The 26588-nt window shown below is 42.2% G+C and overlaps 1 protein-coding gene across 2 annotated transcripts in view; it reads right to left on the bottom strand.

Annotated features, from left to right (window-relative positions):
- Positions 1-26588, bottom strand: part of Alk (ALK receptor tyrosine kinase) — a 719717-nt gene that overhangs the window by 236570 nt on the left and 456559 nt on the right. The window contains exon 1 of one of the 2 annotated variants that reach the window (XM_087552352.1): positions 9558-9785. The exons of the other annotated variant lie outside the window; for it this stretch is intronic. The gene's annotated coding sequence lies outside the window, so the exon portion shown is untranslated. Of the gene's footprint in view, positions 1-9557; positions 9786-26588 lie in introns of those variants that run through there. 2 annotated transcript variants of the gene reach the window in all.

Here is a 26588-nt window from a genome sequence, read left to right as displayed (position 1 = left end):
AATAGATGAAGAAAGACTTTACCACGGGCTTGGGTTGTTTTATCCCAAGGGAACTGCAGGATGGCAGTGGTGTGGGAGGCCTGGGGGTGATTCCCTAAGGGGCTACTGTGAAGTGAACACTGAGTGGACGCAGTCCTGAGTGACACTGGGCAGCTGAAGCCTGTGCTTCCTCATGCTTGTGGTATTTTAATTGTCCTTTCTTCTCTTGCTCTTCCCTCCTTTCTCCTCTCTTGCCTCTGCCCTGCCCCATCCACTCACTTAGATGCTCGCTTTTTTGACCATAGGCCTGCTGAAGTGGTCGAGAATGGGCCAGTTTCCCAAGCTAAGCACTCCATTGACCCATTCCCAGGGCTTGGTATGGATGGAGAACCTCTGATAATCAGAGCTTTTTTAGTAGCAATGGAAGTAACTGGTGGTGATTCAGGAAGTGGAGGTAGATGTTCAGCTCTACAGACACAGGAAGTCCTACGCTCTGGGCTGTCTGAGATGTTTGAGCCTAAGGCTCGTGATGATGATGATAACTCCATGCAGTCAGAATGCTCTCCCAAGGGGCACTCTGAACTTTCCTAGATGTAAGCCCATTTCTCTTTCCATCGCTCTGAGGGGTTTGTACTCCATCAGGCCTAGTTTGCAGACAGAGAAACTGAGGCACAGAAAGCCATATCATGAACTGGAATGATCCTGCCCCTTCCTCAATTGCTTACGTTAACCACACGCAGCACAGTACAGACCAATGTGACTGCCACTGCCTTCCTTATTTGCTCGCCAGAGCAGCTCTGTGATGAAGAGGATCCGGACAGTCATAGCACTCTGATGGATCCAACATGTCACCCAAAGCTCCAGTTCCACACAGCCTCCCGCCTGGCATTGCTTGGCTCCAGATCACTGGAGGTTGATGGCAGACTCATGAGGGAACTTGGGGAATGTGGGAGGATCCTGGCTAGAGTAAGACACAAGGCAGGCAAATGAGATCATCTCGACAGACTGACGGCCATCTTGGTACTTTGAACCTCCTCAAGCAAGTGGGTGTTTTCCTGGGGATCTTGGATGTTGTGTTTGTGTTGGCTCTTGGTTGTCTGGCTTGGGTGTTTGTAAAGGAGCAGGTAGAGAGTGTACACCCAGGAAATCTCAAGGGATTGGGTGAGACAATCCAGGGCTATGTCATAGCTTTCATTTAGAAGACCAAACCAGTGATTTTAGGCTCGCCCTATAAATTGGGGGTGAATCACTAAGTGATGTCATCAGAAGTGGCCTATAGCCTCTGAATCAGTGATGGTGTCACTCCTAGGCAACAAGGACCCTGTGTCTGTTGCCATGGCAACTGCCATACATTCCCAGCATACACTTCACCTGCCCCCTACCTTACCTGTGCACGGTAGTGTGTGTGTGTGTGTGTGTGTGTGTGTGTGTGTGTGTGACTACATCATGGCCCTGATAAAAGGCAGACACCCCTGAGCCTTTGGCCTTCTTCTTCTTCATTGCCCCACCCCCCTTCTTCTTTTTCTCTTCCCCACTTCCCGCAATAAACCTTCTTCTGGTGTTGCTGTGCTGGCCTGGTGTGATCTGTCCGGATATGAGCTGCCTTCTAACACAACACTAAGCACATTAGCTTTTATGGGGCCCTTCAACCCAAACCATTAAAAATTATATTAACCACCACTGAATTTGTAGAAAGACAAATATATTAGAATTATATATCAGGTTAATTGAATATTTTTTATTCAAACTAAAGGCTTCCTCCTTTTTGTGTGAAGAAACCTGTAAGAAATTAGTTGACTGGGAATTACAGCAGTGTAACAGTGAGCCCAAGACATTGGGCCTCCTTCCTTATGGATAAGAGGGCTCTGAAAGCATATTTCATATTTGAATTTTGCTGGCTGTAGCAGCCCTCCCTTCAGCCCCAAGCTTCTAGACAAGACTTTCCCCAAACACACAGGATTATTCTCAATACCTTGGTTTGGCCATCTAGAAGGCATAGAGATGCATAACTACAAAAAAAATTGTAGGATATTAGGGTGTCTCATGTTAAGGCCCCCAAGACGAAAGCAACAGGAAGTGTATGCTCAACTTTGCTCCAAGTCTAAGTTTGTCTCCTGCTTTCGGCAGTTTCTCTTCTGCCTGTTAAGCAGCCGTCCCCAGGTTAGAGGTGATACATACTAGCAACCTTTATGTAGATCTTAGCAAATGTGGATGTTCATAATTAGGCAAGGGTAGCTCTGTGATGGCAGATCATAGGCAGAGAAGCCCCAAAATAAAATTGCTTCCTGCAGTGGGAAAGGTCTCACAGAGATGGAGAGAGAGAGAGAGAGAGAGAGAGGGAGAGAGAGAGAGAGAGAGAGAGAGAGAACTCTCAGAGGATTAATGTTCTAGTAAACTGTAAGCTGCTTATATTCTCACCCCATTACCATAAATTTCACATTACTGCTGCAAGTGATAAAAAGGGACTTGCTTAGGGCCAGCTGCATCTCAGACTGGGTGATGCTGTGACACCAGGGGGTTCCTTCACACCACCTCCCTAAGTCAGTGTGGTGTTGAAAGTGACTGGATTAACAGCCAGTGGGGGATGTGTTGCCTCTTTTCCAGGCAATTCTGGATCAGTTCCCAGAGCAGCAAATCTCCAAGGTCTGAGTGGCCTAGAATAGTCTTGGGTTTGCATCGAGCCTTGGCCATTTACTATGAGAGAGCCAGCAAGTCACTTAACCTCTGTAATTCCCCTCCTAGGTCCCCATTCATTGCAAGCGCACAGATTTGCCGGTTTAACTGAATGATCTAGGGATGCAAATAGACTGCGTTTATGAATAGCTGAGCACCCTGCCTATGCTTGAAACACTTTCCCACCGCTCTCCATTCTTAAACCTCCTTGCATCTGTGTCTTGGGATATGTGGAAGAGAGGGATGATCGCATCTTCTCAAAAAGCTTGCTCTTGGCTCTCCCAGCCACTGGCCTGTCACCAGCAAGATCCCCAAGCTGGGCTGCAGTACAATGGCTGTAGATTACACTAATTTGTTTTTATTTGATGTAGTTGAAATTAAGGCTTTTTGAAAGCACTATGCAAATGTATGTAAATGACCCCATTTCATGCAAAATAATGTACTCCTAGTGTGTCTGTACTGGCTCAGAGAAATCTGGTGGCCAAAGACTGTTTATATCATCTTAAGAACCAGAAAGGAAGAAATATTTTAAACATCAGTTACCCTTCCAGTTTGAAAAAAAAATACAGATGCTGAGAAACTAAGGGTCTACTCCTAGAGTGTATCAATTCTACTTTTATTATATGGTTTTATTCTTCGCCAGGGTATCTGACAGCAGTTAAGCAAAATCCCCCATCTATTAATCATTCAGCAATCGTTGTACATATTCGTGGAAGAGGGGGAAGGTCTGAGACCTTTCTAGACTTCCCTGGCAGCCAGGAGAGAAGGCATCAGTTTCCGTGCCAACATTGCATGGGTGGAACCTGATGCCATTTTGAACTAAGGCTTAATACCCTGTCTGAGAAAGGCACTTAAAGTCCTCCACAGCCTTCCACCTTGAACTTTTCTCTCTTGCCCTCTTCCCACTATCTCTGCCTTCCCAGGAGTGTGTTCTGCACCTTTTAGCATCCTTTCACATGCCTGGAAACTCTATCCCGTACTCTTCTTTGGGTTGATGCTTGTCTCTCAATGGCCATAGCTCATAGCTCCTGGCTCAAATCTCCCATCAGCAAAGAATATTTTGCTGGCTTGGTTTTGAAAAGACATAGAACGTTAAAGCAGGTGGATCCATCACATTTCCAACATCTATATTCTACAAATATAAACTGAAGCTTAGGGAAGGGTAGACCAGGAACAAGAACTTGAGCATTCTAACTCAATTCCAGAACTCTAGGGCAAGCGGATCATCATCATGGTTCATATCTATGGGTGCATGGCCTTGTGTAGGGAAAACAAGCTGATCTATTCCCTTTGCGTCATTGTAAGAAGTCAGGCTGGGTTTTCTAAGTATGACCTTAGATAGAAGTTACAGAGCAGGTACTAAATTTCTGGGTCAAGACCATTTCCTTCCGGGAAATGAACATAAAGAACAGACTTCTGTGGTGCACAGCCATCCTTTGGATGAGAAGGAGAATGAGAAGAGAAGCAGACACATGTATTACCTGATCTTGAGTACGGCACTGAGTAACCTAAGGCCCAAGTGGATAGTTCTTAACCCTGCACCCTAAAACTTTTGGGAGACATGAACCATATTCATATTCAGACTGCACTCCAATCAGTTTCCTGACATCCCAAAGATGAGGCTATACTCAGGTAGCAATACTTTGAATGAATCAGGTAGAGTGAACCAGGTTGCAGAGAGGTAAATAAGGCTTACTCTGTATCCTGATCTCTTTTGTGTTTTCTGACTCAGTCACCAGGACACACTTCATTTAGTTCCTCCCAGTGGTGACAGCACATCTGAGGCCTGAGAGGATCCCTTCCTGGGTTGAGGAAGCAAGAGGGACCAAAGCTTCTCTTATCTCTGATGTGCTCCAGGATGCTTGCTGGCATTCATTTGCACTGGGCATACACTGGGTGTGGTGACATCATCCTCTGTAATCCTACCACTTGCAAGCTGAGGCAGGAGGCTAGAGAGTTTGAAGTCATCCAAAGCCACAGAGAATTCTAGAGGAGCCTTGGGATATACAGGGAGATCCTACCTCAGACAAACAAACCCCTGAACATTAGGCGATGATTTGAAGTGTAATGATTTCTTGAAATCTCTGACAGTTAAAACAATCTGTGGGGAGAGGGATGCTGTAGGGGAGAGGGATGCTGTAGGAGAGAGAGATGCTGTAGGGGAGAGGGATGCTGTAGGGGAGAGGGATGCTGTAGGGGAGAAGGATGCTGTAGGAGAGAGGGATGCTGTAAGAGAGAGGGATGCTGTAGGGGAGGTGATGCTGTAGGGGAGAGGGATGCTGTAGGGGAGGTGATGCTGTAGGGGAGAGGGATGCTGTAGGGGAGAGGGATGCTGTAGGGGAGAGGGATGCTGTAGGGGAGAGGGATGCTGTAGGGGAGAGGGATGCTGTGGGAAGAGGGATGCTGCTGGGTAGACGCATGCTTTAGGGAAGAGGAATGGCATGTGGAGAAGGATGCTTTGGGTACAAGCAAGCTACCTGGGTGGGCAGCATTCATACGAAGTCACCATGGTACCCATGTAGGATGAGAACAGAGAATCCAGGCAGAACACTTCTACTGACATGTGGCGCTTTTGTCAGGTTGGGAAATTATTTTGAGCAGCATAGCAATGACTGTAGGAGAAGAGAAAATATCCCCCAAGTGTTTATTATAATGCAGTCGAAGAAAAGTGCCCAAGTGAAGGAACTCTAATAGATTGGGTCCTGGCTTGCTGAACGCAAATAAGAGAAAGATGTGGAACCCAGCCCCATTCTCTCGAGAGTCCTTTTCTATTAGGACATGACTCAGTGGTACCTTTGGGATGGACAGGGTGGCTAGGATGATACACAAGGGCCTCAACTTGACCCCATATGGAACTAATCTCTGGTTCAATGACAGGTAAGTTCCTGACTCTGTTTTCTGCCCCAGAAACCCCACCTTATCTTTGAAATGACAGGCTTAGCAATGCCCTCCCCCATACTCACTTTTCTTACTCACTGTTGTTTAAACTTGGGTGAATTTGGGGGCGAAAGTACATTGCTTCAGAGAGGGATACTGGGAGGAAGAGAGATGCTGTGGGGAGAAGGATTCTATGGGGAGAAGAATGCTGTGTGGAGAGGGAATGCTGGTGGGGGGGGATGCTGAGAGAGGGAAGCTGAGAGAGAGAGAGGGATGCTGTGGGGAGAGGCAAGCTTTAAGAAGCAGGATGATACTTTTGGTACAATTTTGTAATTGATTAGGTAAGGGGACAAATAAACAAAACGTACAGAGGGATTCAAACTCTCTTTTTAAATGACAAAGGAGAGAAACAAATTTGGTTTCTTGCATTATTGTTTTCTTTATAAATTTAAGGCCAGATGTAGCAATTTATCATGTATTATTCTTTCCCGTGGTGCTGGCTTAAAAAAAAAGAAAAAAAGATTTCAAAGCTGTATCATAGGGACATTTTTTTTCCTTTTGTGTCTTTCAGCTAACAGACACAGTTTGAATCAAATCCCCAACAAAGACAGGAGGCTTGAAGTCTGCTTATTTGCTGAAACTGCTGGAAACTCTTTTGATTTTTGGGGGAGCCACAGAGGGTGCCTGAGCTTCTGCAGATCGCAGGCACAAGAGGCTGCGATTTCCCAGGCAAGCTGATTTGTTTTTGCCGGTAATGTGAGTTAATTTGCAATTTTCTTCTCCTTTTAACAGTCTTGAAATCAGGTGTTGAGATTCAATATAGGGTGTGCGGAGGTACGCTAAGCCAGAGGGTGTATGCTCTCTTCTCTCCACTCTGGGGAAGGCCGGCTGGCCGTGCATCACTTTTTACAGCTGTATTTGCACAGGTGGGGAAATAACAGTGTCATCTTGGAACGGCAGACACAATGATATACGTGCTTGGGGGCATCTATAGAGCACAGTGAATCATGCAGCCTGCGAGTCAGCCGCACTATAAGTCAATCCACGGTGCCCACCAAAAGCTCCATAGGTAAGTGGGGAGGCAGCCTTCGGATCACTTTGGAAGATGAAAAATATCCCCATATATATTCAGACCAATAAAGGAGCCGTGCGGGCGAATAAAAGCAAATTCTGAAACCAGAGTCCCAAGGTTGGAAGGAACCTAGACCAGCCATGTCTCCAAGCTTCCACATGTCAGGGCTTCCTTGTATATTCTTAAGATCGCATAGCTCAGATACTTTGTGAGTTGGTTCTTTCTACCTTATCTAAGGGGCTTAATCTGTCCTGATTTCTCAGTGTCCAGGTTGTTAAAACAAAGCTGGGGTCAGTGTCATGACTCAGTATGCAAGCACTTGCCACAAAATCCCGAAAACCTTAGTTCCCTCCCATTGGAAGGACAGCATGACTCCTGAAAGTTTTTATTTGGCATCCATGTGGATGGCATGCCCTCCCCCACATACAAACATACACACCATATACATGTATACACATACAATAATAAATAAAGTACCTAAAGCCAAACTGAATCAAGTCTACCTTCGGTTAACAAAATCATAACACCTAGCATTTGAGCTCAGTCCGATCCACTGTTGCCTAAGGACAAAACCAGTTTTCCTCTGCATGAAAACAATAGTTGCAGAATGCCATTGTACCATGCCACATCATGCACTCAATGCATGGGTTCCCTGATTAGGCAAAGATATAGGAAGTGCGTACCATCCAATTCTATCCACTACTGCGTAAAGGGCAAAACCAATCTCTGTATAACAACCAACAGTTCCAGAAAGCTCTTGTGCCAGGGCATATCATATAATTAATGTCTCTGTGCATTGTGTGAACACATGTTATGCACCTACTACTCTCCAGGGACCAGAGGCTAGGGATGTGAGATAGGTAAGACATGGCATGTACTCTCAGAATTAGTAACGACACCTAAGTAACTAATTTGAATTTCCTGGGGTGAGTGGAGGCTTCAAGCAGGGTCGCAGTGGGCTTACCAAAAAGCGTATCAATTGCCCGGTGGGAAGGTGGGTGGAAGCAGAGAGAGCTTTCCAAGGTGATGAGCCTGGTCTTGGACATCATCTTCAAGCTGACTTTTACTGGGAGATTAACAGGGTGGTGTCTGCCTAGCTACTGTGATAGTGCCTCTTTTAATGTAGGTTTTGACTGATACAACTGGCCAATGTTTCTTCTGATCCAGATCTATCTTGCTCTACCTGGGCCAGGAACGTCCTTAGAAGTTAGATCTCCTCACACCACACTCCACCCCACCAAAACCCTAGCTGCAGATGGCTCAGGTCCTGGTCCATTCACTTTACAGGAAATTTGTTCAGAAGAAGCTTCTGTCTCAAGGGCACAGGGAGCCAACTGAAAGCTTTAAGACCATCTGTCTGTGGTCTGACATATCTGGAAGAAAAGGGCTGTGTTAAATTGTGGAAGGTTCTCAATTGTGTGGAATGGAAGAAAAGTCTGTGATTATCACGCTCTGGACTCCCTGTGTGCCTATGAATTGGGAATGCCGGTCTTTCAGAGGGGCTAATGGGATGTCTACCTGCGAATGGCGATCCTGCCTGGGCCTATCATTGGAGATGCAAACACAGGAAAGGCCTGAGTTGGAAGCAGATGACAGCAAACAAAATCCAAGGGCAAAGAAGAGAGCACTGCCACCTGCCTACTCCAGCCATGATGAGTGTTTCTATGACATCAGCAGAGTAATATACTTAACTCCGCCCCCACCCCCACCCCCGCTTCATCTGTTGTCTTCAAGCCACACTGGATAAGGAACAAGCCTGTGGGCTGTTGGGTTCCATTGGTTAAGATACAAGCCTATGGGATGTTGGGTTCAGGACCCTGGCTTCAAGCCCTTAGGTATTTTACCCGTGTCCTTCAGGATGCTATTCACACCCTCTGAGACTTCATAATTTCATCTGTGAAATGACTTTGGTAATGACTTCAATTCAGAGGGTTATGAGAACATTTGTGGTCCCCGTGGGGCCCAGGCTGGAGGAGGGTCAGGCCAGTTAACTGTGATAATTCCAGAATGCTTGGCTGAGACCCACAGAGAAGTCACTCCCAGATATGTCAAGATGAAGGATAAATGGCAAAGGGTAGGCAGATTAAGTTTGGCAAATCAGTGGGAAAGAGAATGAAGGAATAATTTGTCAAGCCTATCTTAAGCTGATAAGAGAAAAAGAAATTTGTGGAATGTTTCACAGTCCTTTACTTCTACCAATTCAGGAAGGCAGGAGAAGACTTATCAGAGAGGATTTTTTTCTTTCTCTATTTGAAGGGATATAGCTTATAACTGGCAAGAAGTAGAATCTGTGACCAGGAGGGGTGTGTAGGCCAGGAGAGTGTCACTGACCACCTTCCTCATGAAACCTTCTGGTCCCCAGTCCTGATGCACTTAATTGGAAGCTCTGGGGTTAGAACTCAGGACTCAGCATTGGAAGCTGTCCAGAGGAGTTTTTATGAGTGAAGTTTAGAAACTTGCCATCAGGGAGAATTAACGTCCATAAAGAGAGTTTAAAAAGAATCAAATAATATAATCCAAGCCTGCAGGACTAACAGATGCTCATTATAAGTAATAAGCTTATATTTTCCAATCTCAAGCCTTTTCCCCTTTTGTAAAGACAAGGTCTTTAGCCCAGGCTGGCTTTGAACTCACTGTGCAGCCGAGGATGAGCTTTACCTCCCACGAGCTGGAATTACAGGCTCTGGCTACCACTTGGGGATTGAACCAGAAGCTCAGACACGCCAGGTAAACAGTCTGCCCATGGAACCATGCCCTCAGCCTCTCCAGGCTAATTTGGAATGGTATATTCCAAGCAGCTTGGATTTTAGAAAAATATATCCTGAAACAGGAACAGCCTGGGAACCTGCCCCATTGCAAATAGACCTCATTCTCCCTGCCCAGTGCACACGGATCTCTCACCCCTTCTTCTATTTGCACCCCAGACGCAATGTCCCCTCGCGCAGTGCAGACTCACCAAGCCTTCCTGAAAGCACAGCTCTGATAACGTGATGCCTTTGGTAAACCCCCACGACATCCACCTCTCGGATAAGGATAAAAGTTTTCATCTTGGCTCCAAGGCCCTTCGCGCTGTGTCTGCTAGTATCTCTCTCACGCTCCCCGTCACACAGCCAGATCCAGGTAATCTAGACTGTTTGCCAGTTTCATCGTGTGCTGGCTGCCTGCAAAGCCTCAGCTCAGACTCAGCTTTTCATCAGGCACAACTTTTTCCTCTTGATTCAGAGAAACTGCACCACCCTACTCTCACAGCTGAGCACACGTGACCACAGAGCCTTTTTGATATAATTGTCAGATGAGTCATCCGATGCCTAAGGCACTTCCCCCCCACCCCCGGGGCCTGACAATGGTTCATTTTCTTTCTCTTAATTTATGATTTTTAAAAATTAACCTTTTGGTTTAGCACCCAGAGAAATGGGCCCCACCATAGCATCTTCATGTGTATGTGACATCCATTCTGTTTCCTCGTGCTCTCTCTGGTACAAGCTCCCAGGGAATCTCTCCCTTACCCCCCCTCTAAGCATGTACACTCTGTTTTCTCTCCATGGCCCATCTTCCACGAGATTTCTTCTTACTCTTCCATGATCCCCTTTCTGGCTTTGTGACCTGTACATAGATACATAAAGATCTTAAAAAGAAAACTCTTCAGTGAGAGAAAATATGTAGTTTTTGCCTTTCTGAGTCTGGCTTGTGTTGTTTAATATAAAGATTTCTAGTTCTATTCATATTCCTGCAAATGTTGTATTTTATTTCTCTTCAAGGCTGCAATAGAATCCCATTGGTTGTTTTCTTTATCCAGTCATCTGTTGATGGCTATCTAGGCTGGTTCTATTTCTAGGCTATAAAAAAAGCAATAAAAATGGATGTGCAGAATATGTGCACAAGGGTAACATTGTTGTTCCTATAGTTTCGTGGTTTTAGATCTGTGAGGACCCTCCATATTGACTTCCATATAAGGGTTCCGATTTCTCTGAATCTTTGCCAGAACTTGTTGTTATCTGTTTTCTAGGTAGTGTCAGTCGCTCTTATAACTGAGATTAAATCTGAAAGCAGTTTGACTTTGCATTTCATCAGTATTTCTAGAGTATTGGATTTCTTCTTTTGAGAACTGTCTGTTTAGTTCAACAGCCTGATTTATTGATTAGATGACTTAGTGTTTGGGGGATTCCTTATATCTGCTAGATACGAACCCCTCACTGATACATAGTTCTCAAAGATTTCCCCAATATTTTAATGTTTCACATTGAAGACCTTTGCTGTGCATGGTTTCCTACTTTCATGTCATTCCATCTAATCCACTCTCGGTTCCCAAGTCCATTTTAGACCCATCTGCCTACACCGCGTGCCTTGAAGTATTTCCCCATGTTTCCCTCTAGTAGTTTCAAGTCTTACATTCTGCTTTTGGAATTGATTTTCAGGCAGAGTGCGTGACAGAGACCCACTTTTATCTTCTGTGTGTGAAAGCTCACCTTTTCCACCACACCATTTGAAAAAGAGACTCCTGTTTCCCCAGTGTTTCTGATTCCCTTGCCTCATCTAGGTAGCCCCCTTCTATCATAGCGGCCATGACTCTTAACGCTTGCTGCCTAGAATGGCACTAACTCACACATTGAATCACTAATCTTGAAGTTACTGGGACTAAGGGTCATAACTCACTTCTTTGTATATCTCACATAGAAACTAATACAAGGAAGGGCTTGTGTGGCCTGCAGATGATATGCCCGACAGCTATGACTAAGGGACTTCCTGCTGTGATGGATAGGTTTGTAGCTCTGATGGTCCACAGGGTAGCCATTAGCCAGAGTGACTACCAGTGGCTTGAGATTATAGCTTAAGGGTGTGAATTTTAAAACACAACTTGATCTGAATCCAAATTCCTAGTAAAGTAGCAGTCACAGCTAGTGACTAGCCTATTGGGCAGGACAGATAGAGGACACAGCTAGAGGAAGAAGTTGCAGGAAAGACTTTGTGGTTCCTTGTCCTCCCTGTGGAGTTCACCTGCTGGGGGCTCCCCATGCTCTGCATCCTTATCTGTTGCCAGTTTGCCCTTATTCACTTCATGTCAGCTCTGCCTGACTGATTTCCTTGCCTCAAATATGCCTTGCTCACTCAGGCTTCGCTGCTTCTGCTCTTGCAGTGCGCTTCATGGGGAACACTTTTCTCTCAGATATCGCTCCAGCTTTTTTTTCTTTTTTTTTTTTTTTTTTTGTCATTCAGGTCTCATCTCAAATGTCACCCTTTTAGAGAAAGCTTTCCTGATGTGTCTTCTAAGGGACACTTCTCCCTTTGCCCACTCTACTTCTGACACCACCTGTAGAACACTCTCATTAACTAAAATCTATTTTATGATATCACCTTAGAGTCTAACTCTAATTAAAGGTAAATTTCACAAGTGAGGAAGAATCCTCCCCCCCTCCACACGCAACCTTCATGTAATAAAACAAGGAGATAAACGTAAGAAGCAAGGTATTGGGTAGCCTTAAAACACTTCCCCTCATAAAGCAGGTTAATTATAAAAAGGAAAACAGCAACTTTGCCAGGGAAGAGAAACCCATCAAACCAATGACTTTGTCAGTTGTCATCAAGTACATCTTAGGCCTGGTAACAACTTCAGACATCACACACTTTGACACCGTGTGTCATCTTGATCTACAGCACTGAGGCCATCTTGCTTCTGTGGTCTTGTCCCACATCAGGATCTCAGTTTAATAAGAGGAGCATTTTAGATAACCCAGATGAGACCACAAAGACATGGCAGCTCTGACCCCACCAAGGATGCAAATTATTTGTCCTTTGCTCTCCAAAACCCAGCACTCAAGACATATCCTAAATGTTTGATTACATTTAAGGAGCTCCTAACTTGAATCAAACACAATGGCTTCGTTCACACACGCACTGCTTCTCCAAAGAGCATCATCCAGCTTCTGATTTCCACCATTGGCTGCTGACCAGAACAATGCAGAGGCTTGCTGAAGGGCTCCAGCCTCAGACTGGGGAACTGGGTAGTTCACTGAAACGCAATCCATCCTGGATGACCTAAGGAAGTGAACTGTCTTTCACCTTCAAGACCTTTAAAATTATCTGCTGTCCTCCAAATACTAAGCCGCCAGCAGGGCTCAATCTTTGGCTATCTCTCTAGTATGGAACAGAAAAAATTATTTATAGTAAATAATATCTTAATGCCAAATATCAAATGCTCAGTACGTGCGCATTTCCTGCTTACTTACGTTGTTAGTTATTTACAATATAAACTATGTAAGGTTAGGTTAATTCATACTTTATAGATTAGGAAACTGAGATTCAGGGAAGTCAAAACACTGGTCCTAACTTACACAGCACCAAAGACATGAAACAAGGACCCCAGACTGCACTGTGAGTCATCTGAAGCACTTGTAAAGTGGCCTTTGAAGTAACTGATTTAACGCCACATTTCTTTGACCCATCTTACATGCTGCCAATAGACATCTGCATTGGCTCTGCTTATTCGTGGCTGTGGTCATGATCTTCCATGAAAGGGGCTGAAGCGGGGTGACTGGCTAGAGCAGCATGCAAAAACTCAAGGGGGATTGTCACCAGATCACGAACTATCACGTTTCATTGTTGTGGGGTCAGTCAGGGCATTCGCCTCTTTTGAGTCTTAGCTGTGTGACCTGTCAGATAATGGCACATAAAACCCTTCTGATACTTCAGTAATGGCCCATGGTGGGTGCTAAGTCTGGCCTCCTATTTGGAGATTGCTGTTTTCCTATTTGCCATGGACAGATATAGCATATTCTTTGGTCTGAAATATGTGCCATCCCAGTTGTATTAGCCTGCCAGCCCCCTCCCCTTTTTGTTCTCTTTGCTTTTATTGCTTCTATTTCTGTCCATGCCTCTCTTTCACTGCCACGTTTCAAATAAGAGTGTTTTGTTAGCTTTGCCATCAAAGCAATCTAACTGGATGCACAAGTGAGCACACACAATGGCCCCAGGGAGGACCTACATATGGATACAAGAAAGAAAAGCTCTACAAACCACGCGAATGGCCAAGAGATGGCAGAGAAACTGGAATCTAGAGATTCTACTCATAATTATAGAATGTAAAGTTCTGAGCTGTGCTCTTGACCAGGCAATGATTTGGCGAGAATGGCTTTCCTATCCTTGGCTGACTCTTAGAAATGAGAATGGGCGTGAAGGCGTTCCTTTCTTAAACAGGTTTCCTGCAACGTGATTCTTCCAGTGTCCCCGTGTCCCTGGAACTGTGGTGATGCAAGAAGAAACTCATAAACAAATTGATGTCGAGTTTTTACCCATGGTCATAGCTACCTGATAGGAAGAGTGACAACTAAGGCTTTCGTCTTTGTAGGACTGGCCTATGTGAAATGTCCGTGGGGGGAGCTGATTGATAAAGGAGGGAAAGCCAGTAATCAAATTCCTCCATGATCTCTGCCTTACTTCCTGCCTCGAGCTTCTGCTCTGCTTTCTTTCAATGATGGCCTATGACCTGGAAGTGTAAGCTACAATAAACCCTTTACTTTTACAAGTTGTTTTCTAGTTGGTGTCCAACCACAGCAATATAGAAACAAACTAAAACTGAAGTTGGTTCCAGAAGTGAGGCATTGCTGTAATAGGCCTGATCATCTTGTTTTGGGAGGGACTTTGGAAGACTGTGAAACTTTGAGCTGAAAAAGCCATTGAATGCTCAGAGCCTAATGAAATGCAGAAAATGGTAACGTAGACGATGGGCGTAAAGTTCCAGACTGAAGTTTGAGAGTTCCTTAAAGATTTCATCATGACTCTTGATATTTTGAATTAAGAATCTGTAGTTTCTATTCAGCTTGGGTCAAACAGTCTGCTCTGAGTAACAGGACAGCACTACTCCAGTGTTTGCTTTACTGAGACAACCAATGCTGGTTAGGTGGGTAAAAGAAAAATTAGTGTTGAATAACAGGAGAAAAGTATCATTGAAGTGAACTCTCATAGGAGATGCTAGAACTGTGGGATGACTGCCAAAGACAAAGGCATCTATGAAATGGAGGCAGCCTGAGTCTTTGAGACAGGCTTGTATGCTGTAGAGAGCAGAGCTGGAGAAGTAGAGCTACCCAAGGACTTTAAGACCCAGAAGATTTTAAGTGAGTTACAGAACTCAGACGTTCAGCTACAGGATTTTAGTTACAATGTTAAACTTTGATTTTGCTTAAGTGTCATTGTTTTTATGCTCTGGTTTTTTCCCCTCTAGGAATAATACAGTATTCGACTTTTAAAAATGATTTTACAGGAGCCCATGGTTAAAAGACTTAATATCCTAAAGAGAGTTTGAAATGTTAAGCCATTGGAATTAGTAAAGAATTTGAGGCTTTAAAGTTACATTGTGTTTTGTATTATGATATAAATATAAGATCCTTGGCAGGGGGAGGGAATCAAGAAAGAAAAGGTTATGTTTGTGTGTCAAAGTTGACAAAGGGGAGAGTATCATGGTTCAATTAAACTAAATTAAAGTTAAATTCAGTTGTCAATTTAATACACCTATGAAGAAGGGCTCTCAACAGAGGAATTATTTCTTTGTCGATTGGTCTATGGGATTGCTAATTCTTCAAGGTCTCAGGCCACTGTGGGTGGTACCATCCCTAGGCAAGTGGGTCTGGGCTCTATGTAAAAAGTAGCTGAACAAGAGCCAGGAATCAAGCCATTTAACAAAGTCTATCCATGGTCTGTGCTTCAGTTCTTGATTCTATCTTCTTGCCTTGAGCTCTTGGTTCTCTCTTCAAGTGATAGACTGTGACATTGGAGTGTAGGAATTTCTTCCACCATCATGTTTCGGTCAGTGTTCTACTACAACCCATCACATTTTCAAACCCCAGATTCCTCACTTATAAACAAGGATACAGTATATACCTATTAGGACAGTTAGTCTCCAGCAACAGCATCAAGAAAATAATAAAGTTTGGTAGGATGTAGGAAGATTGGAACCTTCATGCAATGCTGGTAGAAATGCAAAGGGAAGTATTTGTAGGAAGTTCTGGAAGTTTCAAAAATGTTAAAAGTATAATTGCCACAAATTTCTCTTCAGACAAGGGAAGATGGGAGAAAGTTTGTGGATTGAAAGTTAAAGGTAATTAAACTATGATGGTTAATTTTGATTGTCAACTTGATTACATTAAGAAATACTGCATGCATCATAGCTCTTGTGGTGAGTCCATGGAGGCATATTCAGAGACAATTAGCTCATGGGGGCTGACTTAATCAACAGATTAATCTCTTGGTAGGAGGGTGTGGTGGTTATTTTCATCAACACAACACAACTTAGAATCATCTGGAAAGAGAACCTTGGTGAGGAATTGCCCATAATATGTTGGTCTGTGGGCAGTTTGTAGGAGATTGTCTTAAATTACTTGATGTGGAAAGACCTAGCCCACTGCAGGCAGCACAATTCCCTAGGCAGGAATACATATCCTGTTGATTAAGAATGGTGAACACAAGCAAGAATATGAGCATTCACACATCAATTTCTCTCTTGTCCTGACTATGGATGGCTGTGATATAACTAGTTGTTCCAAGTTGCTGTCTTGACTTCCTCACAGCTGTGGACTGTAATCTGAAACTGTACGCTCTAAATTGCTGGTTGACGGAATAGTTTACCACAGCAACACACATGAAACTAGAACACTGGTATGGAGGAAGTGGGATTGTTGCTATGACAAACTTGACAGTGTAGCTTTTATGCTGTTGGACTATTTTGTGGAAACTTAGGAAGTTTGGACTGGGAAAGCTATTGAGTGCTGACAACAAGCCTAATGGGCTTGTTTAGTGGGAGCTTGAAAGATAAAAGAATGCTGAGAGAAACATAGATGTTCAGACCCCATTCATGAGGTTTTAGAGATGAACAAAGACTCCACTCTGAGTGAGCATAGGGCAGGTGGTAAGATGCAGGTTAGATAGACATAGTAGATCTAGGGTTGGTTCCTTGGAGGTTATATTATACTCTGTCTCCTTCATGTTTTCTTGTCTGTGATAATGTGAGCTTGAATGGATCCTCTAAGACAGGGGCACAATAAGTATTTGCTTGTTTCTCTCTGTCATATTTCATAACCTAAGAACAGTAGCGTGCTTTATCTACATAGTCTTTAGCTCAACAAACATTTGAACATGAAGCTTAATTAAAGTGTTAGAGCTATAGTCCTACTCATATGGCTGGATGGTGTTTCTGCCCCATCTGCCTACCTATACCCAGTTGACCTTCAGAAGCAAGTCAGAAGGGTATGCTAGAGGAGTGTGGAGGAGCTCTGTAATTGATTGGAAGCCGGCTTCTACAAAAGAGTTCCAGAATGCTTTTCTAAATCCTTGCTTTCAGTGTTTCAGTGGTCTCTGCATATGGACAGCCTAGAGAACTCTTCCAAAGAGCCCAGTTTTTGTTGGTTACATTTTTGTCAACTTGACACAGCTAGGGTCATTAAGGAAGAGGGAACCCCAGTCAAGAAAATACCTCCAACAGACTGGTCTGTAGGCAAGTCTCTGAGACATTTTCCTGATTAATGATTGGTGTGGGAAAGCCTTGCTCACCATGGATATTGCCATCCAGGGGCTGGGTAAGTAGTCCAGGGTTGTACAAGGCAGGCTAAGCAAGACATAGAGAGGAAGCCAAATAAACAGCATTCCTCCATGGTCTCTGCTTCAGTTTCTACCTTTAGGATCCTACCTTGAGTCCCTGCCCTGACCTCTCTACATTGTTTTGGGTCATGGTGCTTGTCACAGGAATAGAAAGAAAATTAGGACTCAAGGTCTTATGTCTAGTCAGGCTGGAACCAGGTCAATTTCCAGATTCTTTCTCAGATAGAAGATATTTTAAACACTATGCAATGGTAAGATTGGATGCAAATAACTGCTGTGAACCCATCATATCTGAGTACAGAAGGAAACAAAAGCAAAACTAAAAGTAAGTGAGTTATTGATGGCATGTCGTATGTCAGACTTTGGGAACTTTAGGAACTTTATTTCATTCGACCTCCATAATAATTCTTTGAAGTTGGTTTTATAGTCCCAGTCTTACAGATAGGATACAGAACCAAAGATTAATGAGGCCATGTCCAAAATTAAAAAGAAAAACTTTCATGCACTTTCTCCCTGCCCAACCAGAAACTCTGAGTATTGCTAAGGTATTTTTTTTAATAGTGTAAGTTTGATAAGCTCTCATATGCTCCTCTCACCAAAAGCCTGTGTGGAAACCTAGCAGTATGCTTTGCTCGTAGAAAACTTAATTTTAAAGCCCATAACCACATTGGATGTTGGTTCTCACAATGTTTATGTATGCACACACATGTGTGTGCATGTGTGCACACACACAGACACGTACACTCACAGCTTAGATTATGTCTAAATATATACATATAATGCTCTATCTATCTATCTATCTATCTATCTATCTATCTATCTATCTATCTATGCATTTGATGTCCAGAAGCAGCCTGGTAATCAATAATTGATTAATTAATTATTATCATCAATAATTTGATTAATTTGTTTTAAATTATCCCAGGAAAACATCTGCTCAATCACTTCCAGTACTTAACTTCACACATGCTATGCTGTTATCTGACACAGGAATTTTAAGCATTCTGTTAACGGTGGAGTCATTTATCATGTGTCCTTCCCAACATGCCGGGATAAGGAGAACCACAAACCACTGCTTCTTGAATTTGCTGTTTTCTTCCAAGGAACTCTATATCCTTTATAGATACTGTATCAATCTTGCAAATGCCTTTGAAACAATCTTGAGGCATGAAATTTTCCTTGACCTCCAGAATGCATTGGAAAAAGCATACTGTTCCTGGCAGACTGAGCTGGGAGACTTCAGTAGTGTCTTCTGCAAGCAGACGTGGGTGACAGTGACTTCATTTCACAGATTGTGACCAAACAACTGAACCATAGCTGAAGCATCCATTAAGGTCGGGGCCTCCTGGTGCTGGAGAAAATCGTCAATAATAATAAAAGTTGCCAACAGTACTGACTGCTTACATTGTATGAGAGCCTGTGCTAAACTGAAAGTACAGTTACTACTCGGCCATCTTCTTTTATTAGCATCCCTCCTCTCAAGGAATAAAGTATCCACTGAAGCTGCACATCACCCCAGAATACCAGCTCTACCTCACTGAATTATCACCAGTCACGAGAAGCTATGGTTTTCCATTTTGATGGAAAGGAGAGTCACTTAGAAAATGCCTCCAAATATAAGTTCTGGGAACTCACCATAATTTCATTTTTGATAGGTGTGAACTTCTGTCTAAAATCACGAGCATCTGCGAAACCTCCCAAAGGAGACATTGGGAGTTCAGATTTTAATTGTCACCGATGCCGTTCTTTTTGAACATTATTTTATCATTCTCAGTTGCACGCATGTGTGCCTTTATGGGGAGGATGTGCACATAAGTGCAGGTGCTCTCAGAGGCTAGAGTTGTCATTGCCCCTGGGGCTGGAGTTAAGGTGGTTGTGAGCCACCTGTTGAGAGTGATGGGGATTGAACTCTCATTCTCTGGGAGAACAATATGCACTTCTCTTAACCACTGAGCCATGTCTTCAGCCCCATGAAGTCCATTCTTATTCTCTATTAGAACTTTCTCCTTTATTCACTCCTTACTCCCTCCTAACAAGCTTTCAGGATAAAGGCTCCAATTCCTTCACAAACACTCATACCTGAGGCATGTAACAGTCATCCCTCAGCAGGGATGTGAACAGTCACAGAGCCAGCCAAACTCACCCGATGTTTCCAGACTTCCAATAACACTATTCTGATACGTTTGGGGTGGGGGTAGCTAGAGATCCCATACTCTTAAAAGCATGAGTTCCTACCTCATCCTTAGAAGAAGAAGAAGAAAAAAACTGCTGACTGGTCCAAAATGATTTCTTTAACAACATTTTGGCTAAAGTTGGCCATGGTCAGCTAATATGATACAAAACAAATGGTGTAGGAAGACAATTTCCTTTAACATTTCAGAAGTTCCAGGTTGGGGATTTAGCTCAGTGGTAGAGCGCTTGCCTAGCAAGTGTAAGGCCCTGGGTTCGGTCCCCAGCTCCGGAAAAAAAAAAGGAAAAAAAAATTTCAGAAGTTCCTAGTTAAATTTCTGGAGGTGGGAACTCTTGGGCATCCTTTCTGGAATTGCTATCTTGTAACAACTTTGAAACAGTACATATGAGTGAATAAAATTACTAAATGGTAAACACGGAAAGTGGCCAATATGGAATGGCAGAAAGAAGAAATATATTCAATATGTTATAGCACATTTAAGCTAGTGTATGTTGTATTGCCTCATGGTTTGTTTTGTACTTAAAAATAAAGACAACAACAAAAAAACGAACAAACAAGCAAAAAACTTGACACAGATTAGAGTTACCTGGGAAGATGAACCTCACTTTAGAGATTGCCTCCCTCAGATTGCTTTTAGGTGAGTCTAGTGCATTTTCTTTATTCATGTTTAACGTGGAAGGGTCCAGTCCACTGTGGGTGGTGTCAGCTCTGGGCAGATGGTTGTGAATTGTATAAAAAAGCAAGCTGAACAAGCCATGAGCAGCAAGCCAGTAAGCAGTGCTCCTCCATGGCCTCTGCTTGGGTGACTGCCTCCAGGTTCCTGTCCTGCTTGAGTTCCTATTCTGACTTCCATCATGATGGACTAGAAGCTGTGAGGTAAATAAACCCTCTCCTTTACAACTTGCTTTTGTTTGTTATCCTATCAGTGGAACCCTCACTGGAGAAGCATATAACCAAAGCAGATAAAAAGGGCTGACATTTACCCAAGTAGCAAACCTTTGGAAAAAGAAAAATACTTCAACAACTGTAAACACTTAAGCTTTTAAAAGTATTTATTTCATTTTTTCTGGGTTGTTGGGGATTGAACTCAGGGTGTTGTATATGTGAGTGGTGTGCCACTGAGCTATACCCCCAACTCTGAACTTTCAAAAACAAATAACTTTTATTTTCATATGGGTGGGTGTTTTGCCTGGAGGAGGGTACCATTTTCCATGGAACTAGAGTTACAGATGGTTGTGAGCTGCCATGAGGTTAGAACATCCTGAGACTCAAACCCAAGTCCTCTGGGAGAACAGCCAGTGCTCATAACCAAGCCTTCTCTAGCCCCTTGCAGTTGTTTTGAATCAAGAAAAAAGTTTCTTTTATCTCAATCACTATTATTTAGGCTTTAACAGCATTCATAACCGACAGAGAAGTGTAATCACTAAAACCCTTCGTGGTTTTGCAGAAGACAGTCTCAAAGAGTTATGTGCCCTGGTCAATTTTTTCCAGCAAGCAGCTGATGGTCCTGGAATTAGACTCAGACTGGCTGCCTCCAGATGCTGAGTCCGATCTGGTAATAAGGGCTGTGGTGACTGGCATGCAGGAAAGCTGGAAGACCGTGAGTAGGGGTCAGGGACTCTTCTCTTTCGTCAACTAGAAGAACTCTTGCTAGTCTACTTTTCAAATTTGGCTTTCTTATGAGATAGAATTTAAAGACAATGCTCTAATGACTGATGAAAAGAACATTGTGCTCTACTGTTTTCTTCTTTTGTGGAAGGCAGAGCCAACAGAAAGGATACAACAGTTGATCATTGTTCTTAGCATATGCCCGAGCTCAGGCCTCAAGGCCTAACACGAGCCATATGGGGAGGACATATAAGAGATGAACTAGAGCCTTTTAAAAGGAATGGCTACTGTATGCCACAATATGTCCCTAAAAAAACACTGTTATAAAAGCAAATCATTATAAAATGATTCCTATTTCCCTGTGGGAATTATTTCATAAAAAGGGCTGTGCTCTTAGCCCAAAACTTAGGATCCAATTAATTATAACTATAGCCAGTAACAAGGCACAAACGCAAAATATAATATCATTTGAAATAGTAAAATTATGAACCAAGTCCTATAAATGGGAATAAATAGACTGAACATATTATAGCACATTTGGGCCTGGTGTAGAAACGAAGTAGTCATATAACATTATAAGCATGACATTCTCTGCCATAAATCTGACCTAAAACTAACATGCTAGCCATAATAAACCCAAAGCATGCAATGAGTGATAATTTTATTTGCTTCAGACCTTAGGTTGATTTTCAGAGGATAATTTAGATGTCCATTTCTCTTATCCACCTGGAATATCCAAAGAATTAATAATAATAATAATTATTATTTGCTTCCTTGTTGTGGAATGATTCCTGCAGCAGGCTGATATATTTCAGATGCGCCATTACTCAAAATAGTAGGGAAAGTAATGTCCGCTGTGAAAGGATGCACAGTAGAAGGTATATTTGTTTTCTATACTTTTGAGATTGTAATTTAATTACGAAAGTTCCTGCCTTCCCTCTTCCCCTGCCGATCCCTCTCACTCACCCCTCCCTGCTCTCCCTCAAACTCACTGCCTCTTCGTTCATCAGTTATTACTGATTGTGAAAGCCATCTGCCGCCTAATTCATTAGAAGATCCTCATGGAAGCTTCTAGATCGCCCCACGGGGATCAAAAGCTAGAGGGACTTATCTCCTGATAAACACTAGAGAACTGGACATCTATGTAACTTACAAAGGTTAAGCCATTGGACAGCAATTAAGTAGGGCCTTAGCTCTTAAAAGGACAAAAATAAAAGTGAGCCTTAAAATTTTCCTAAATTAGTGTCTGGGAGGAATTTCTAGGCGACATTATAATGAAAATAAAGTGTGGGTATAGTGGATCCACCTCTCGTAGATGTCTCGGGAGGAAGACAGCTCTGCAGAGGAGTAGCCTGAAGTGTTCTCCTGAGCTTAAGTTATTACAGTCAAGGCTCTGAGTAATCTGCACCCCAGCTAGTAAGAGAGCAGACAGACCTATTAGTTGAGGGGTCGTTCAGTGAGCTATTGTGAGAGTCACACTTTAAGAGTGGTAGGGTTAAATCAGTCACAGATTAAAGACCTACTGCAAACCTGGCACAGTACACTTAAAAGCGAGTCACTCAGCATGTCAGAATGAAGTCAGCACTTTATGAGAACATAGCAGAAAGCTAGTTCCTATATATAAAACCGTGGGATCTAGTAACCAACCAGAAATTACCAGGCATTTGAAGATCTGACATCAAATCAGAGAAACAATCTGTCTGGAAACAGAACAAGAAGTGATAGAGATATGAGAATTACTAGAACACTGTCCTAAGATGCCTATTATAATTCCTTTAAATATAGTCAACAGAATTGTATCAGCATCAGCGATGTGGTTCTACAAAGAGGTAGAGTAAAAATATATAAATATTTTAGGGATTTTGCATTGTTTTCAGCAACTTAGTTCTTCTGTTATAGTAACGGAAGCAGACACAGTAACTTACTGGCGAATGGCATAGTTCAAACAACAGTTTATTCATATGAAGAAGTATAAGATTAAATAGCCCGCATATTGTTCTTTGTTGATCTGTGTATACCGGAAGATACAAACTTATCAAGGTAGAAATAAAAGACTTACAAAGATCCAATAGACATTTGGTAATGTTTGCGTGTGATTTTTGTCGTAACTACTGGGAAAAAGTTACGGTTGGCCTCTAGCAGGTGGAGACACCATCTAAACCTCTGAATGTCGACAAAACCGTTCCCCTGACAAACACGTTATCTAACTCTGGATGCTCATTATATCATTGTTGAGAAATTTTGCTGCAGGGGAAATGATCAGATCTGAAGACAGAGTAATGGAAACTATTCTACCTGCAGCTGGAGGGAAAAGGACCGAAAACCTAATAGCATTCCACCATTAATACTAAACAATGTGATCCACAATACGTGCAACTGGAGTCTCAGAAATGGGATAGCTGTCTGAAAAAAATAACAGAAATTTATAAATTTGTTGAAAACTATAAATCAGGAAAAAAACTAAAAACAGAGGTTGAATCCTATAAAATCGATTTAAGATAAGGAAAGGGATATTAAAGTGTTCAAAGAAGTGAGATAAATAAGAAACATGGGCGGAGCAGCAGAATGCCAGAAACCACGCAAGCAGGAAGCAGTGGAGATGGAGAACTAAGGGAAAATACCAAGTTCAGATTCTATATGCATCGATATATCCTTTAAAATAATAAAAAAAAGGGTTTCGTGAGAAATAGAAAACTTACAGAAACTTTCATTCTAAGAAATGGAGAAGGAAGTTCTTCAGAGAGAAGAAAAATATTCCAGATAGATATCGGGGTCTCCACAAAGGAATGGAATATGTTACTAATGGAAAATACCTAAGTAAATATTAAAAATATAATTTTGTCTCATTTAAAAATTCATTAAAAAGGCTTGACTGCTTAAAGCAAAAATAGTGGCCATGTAGTATATTATGGGTCTCATGTAAAATTAAAAATATATGACGGCAGAAAGACCAAGGCTGGGAGAGATAGGAAATGTACTAATACTAGGATCCCATTACTATGTATGAAGTAATATTAGTTAAATGTAGATCGTAAGACATTGAAAATGAATACTAACAGCCTTAGAATGAGAGAAAGAGAGAGAGAGATGACAACTTACAGGTGAATTTATAATTTAATTAGAAAACAAATCTTTAGTAATTAGTAATTCTATGATTCTGAGTCTCCTGGACATTATGTGGACATTGTTCTTTCTTCTTCTCTAGGAATCTAAGCAGACACTGCCACAGACCTGGGGAAAATTATCTCCCCAAAGTGATTACGTATTGACATGATAGTTTCAACTATCCGTTGTCTCTCACAGTTCACAACAAAACACACACCATCATATATACATATACTCACAATGGCACACATAAACACACTCATATTCATATACACATACAATGACACATACACACTCACTCATACATACACATAGACACTCATGACGTCACACACATTCATGTGCATATGCAGGCACACAGTCATATACAAGCACACAGTCACACAAGTGCATAATCTCTCTCTCACACACATATACACACACACTCTTATACACACTCTTATACACACTTATAACACAGTCATACACATATCATGACATACATTCACCATGCACACACTCAGATGCTCAACACACTTTATTTGGGACAATAAGTTCCTAACATATCTCATAAATGTCTGTGCAATTTTCAAAGAAATGTCAATATGGGTCACGGCACAAATCTATTTCGAAGTCTCATTTTAGAAAACTCACACAATGTTTGTGATGAACACTTAACTTCTACTGTGTGGAGTCATTAAAGAGATCCTCTACTATTTTTCTCTATTTGTACCTATGATTCCATTTGCCTTAGGGCACTGTTTTCTTTCTTTTGATACAACTTTGCTCCAGGCCATCTACTTTGTTGTATTGTTATGAAACACGTTTTTACATGTTTGTTCTGAGGCTCACCCCTCCCCCCAAAACTTTATCAATTAATCACAAGTCAGTCACTCGATGCTTGGCTTGCAGACAGCTCCTCTCTGTTTGGATTACTGAAGCCACTAGACCGTATATTTTATAATATAATGTGAGTTTACACTTGATTGGATAGTCATTTTTGATAGGTTATTGTGACGGCTTTAGTGGACATCTATAATTTTGTGTGATGTGTGGTGATCAACGCTCTTATCTTTTGGGGGAAGGGTTTCACATCTCCATTTAACTAGACTCTTGTAGAGCTGTGAACAGATTCTCCCTCTCAGTGTCTAAGCCTGGTAGCACTCATTGCCCTCCCATACAATACTGAGTTATCTGTGCCCATGAACCAAGATGGGATGCTTACTTTTCTTTTAGCAGATGACATGGATGCTGGTGGACCTCCTACCCCTACCTCTGGGGTTGTACACGACGAGAGCCACACTTAATGAGCTTCTAAGAACCATAGTTCTATAAAGAGTCTAAAAAGAGGTTCTTATAGAAGAAAGAGTAGAAGAATGGCAACAGAGGCCTCTTAATAGTAACTAACATATAGTTAATTTAAGATATATCACATTCTTACTATGTTTCTATGTAAAATATATTACATACTTACTATATATCTATATAACATATATCACATGCTTACAATGTGTCTATATAAAATACATCACATACTTAATATGTATCTATGTAAAATATATCACATGCTTACAAGGTATCTATGTAAAATATCACATACTTACTATGTATGCATGTGACAGATACTATATGCTGTTGAAGCCTTGGGCATATGACAGTGAAACACATTCTTTGGCGCATAACTTAGGGAATTCTTGAGCCCCATGGTATGGAAGACCATGAACTCCATTTCACAAGTTTAGGGTGTATGTTTTGAACCTGAGTGTCTCACAGAGACCAATGTTTTAACTATTTGGCCCCTGGCTGATGGCACTATTTTAGGAGACTCTGGAATCTGTAAGAGATGAGGCAGAGTTGGCAGCAGAAGGCCCCAGCAGGTGAGCCTTCAAACTGTACACCCACCTCTACACATCTGTGTCCCGTCCTCCACCGTGGAGGAACATGTGTCATGACACATGACATGAATTCAGACATGCCTTTCCTCCCATGACGACCTAAAATCCTCCTGAAATAAGGAGCCAGAACTAAGTGTAAAGGGAATGAACAAACACGCAGGTTTTTCAGTTACATGAGCCAACTGATCTTTTTTTTTTTTAAACTTAAGTATTGCTGTCTCTTTACAATGATACCATTGGAAAGAGGCTGTTAACTCTGGATCAAGAAGCTAGAAGTCTGACTGAAAAGATGTGCCTCGATATCTCCATGTTCTTTCTGGTTTAAAACTTCCAAGTCCAGCTGGAGCAGTGCTTCCCAAAGTGTGGGACATGTAGGAGTTCAGAGAGCCTGTCAGGGCTTCTTCAAGGTCATAGATATTTCCACCAAGACATCAATTGACCCTTTAATATACATTCTTGCAAAAATATATAGTAGAATTTTCCAGAAGCTCTATAACTTCTATTTGGCCAGACATTAGGGAATTTCTAAAAAAATGAACAAGTTGACATTCTAAGTTTGTTTTAGTTTGGGTACACATGACTGGTTTTCATTAAAACATGTCATCCACATGAGCATATTCTATAA

The sequence above is a fragment of the Rattus norvegicus genome, chromosome 6, assembly GCF_021556685.1.
Source record: "Rattus norvegicus strain SHRSP/BbbUtx chromosome 6, alternate assembly SHRSP_T2T, whole genome shotgun sequence".
Classification (NCBI taxonomy): domain Eukaryota; kingdom Metazoa; phylum Chordata; class Mammalia; order Rodentia; family Muridae; genus Rattus; species Rattus norvegicus.
The sequence above is the reverse complement of the archived record's forward strand: the minus strand, read 5'-3'. Positions and strand labels throughout refer to the sequence as shown.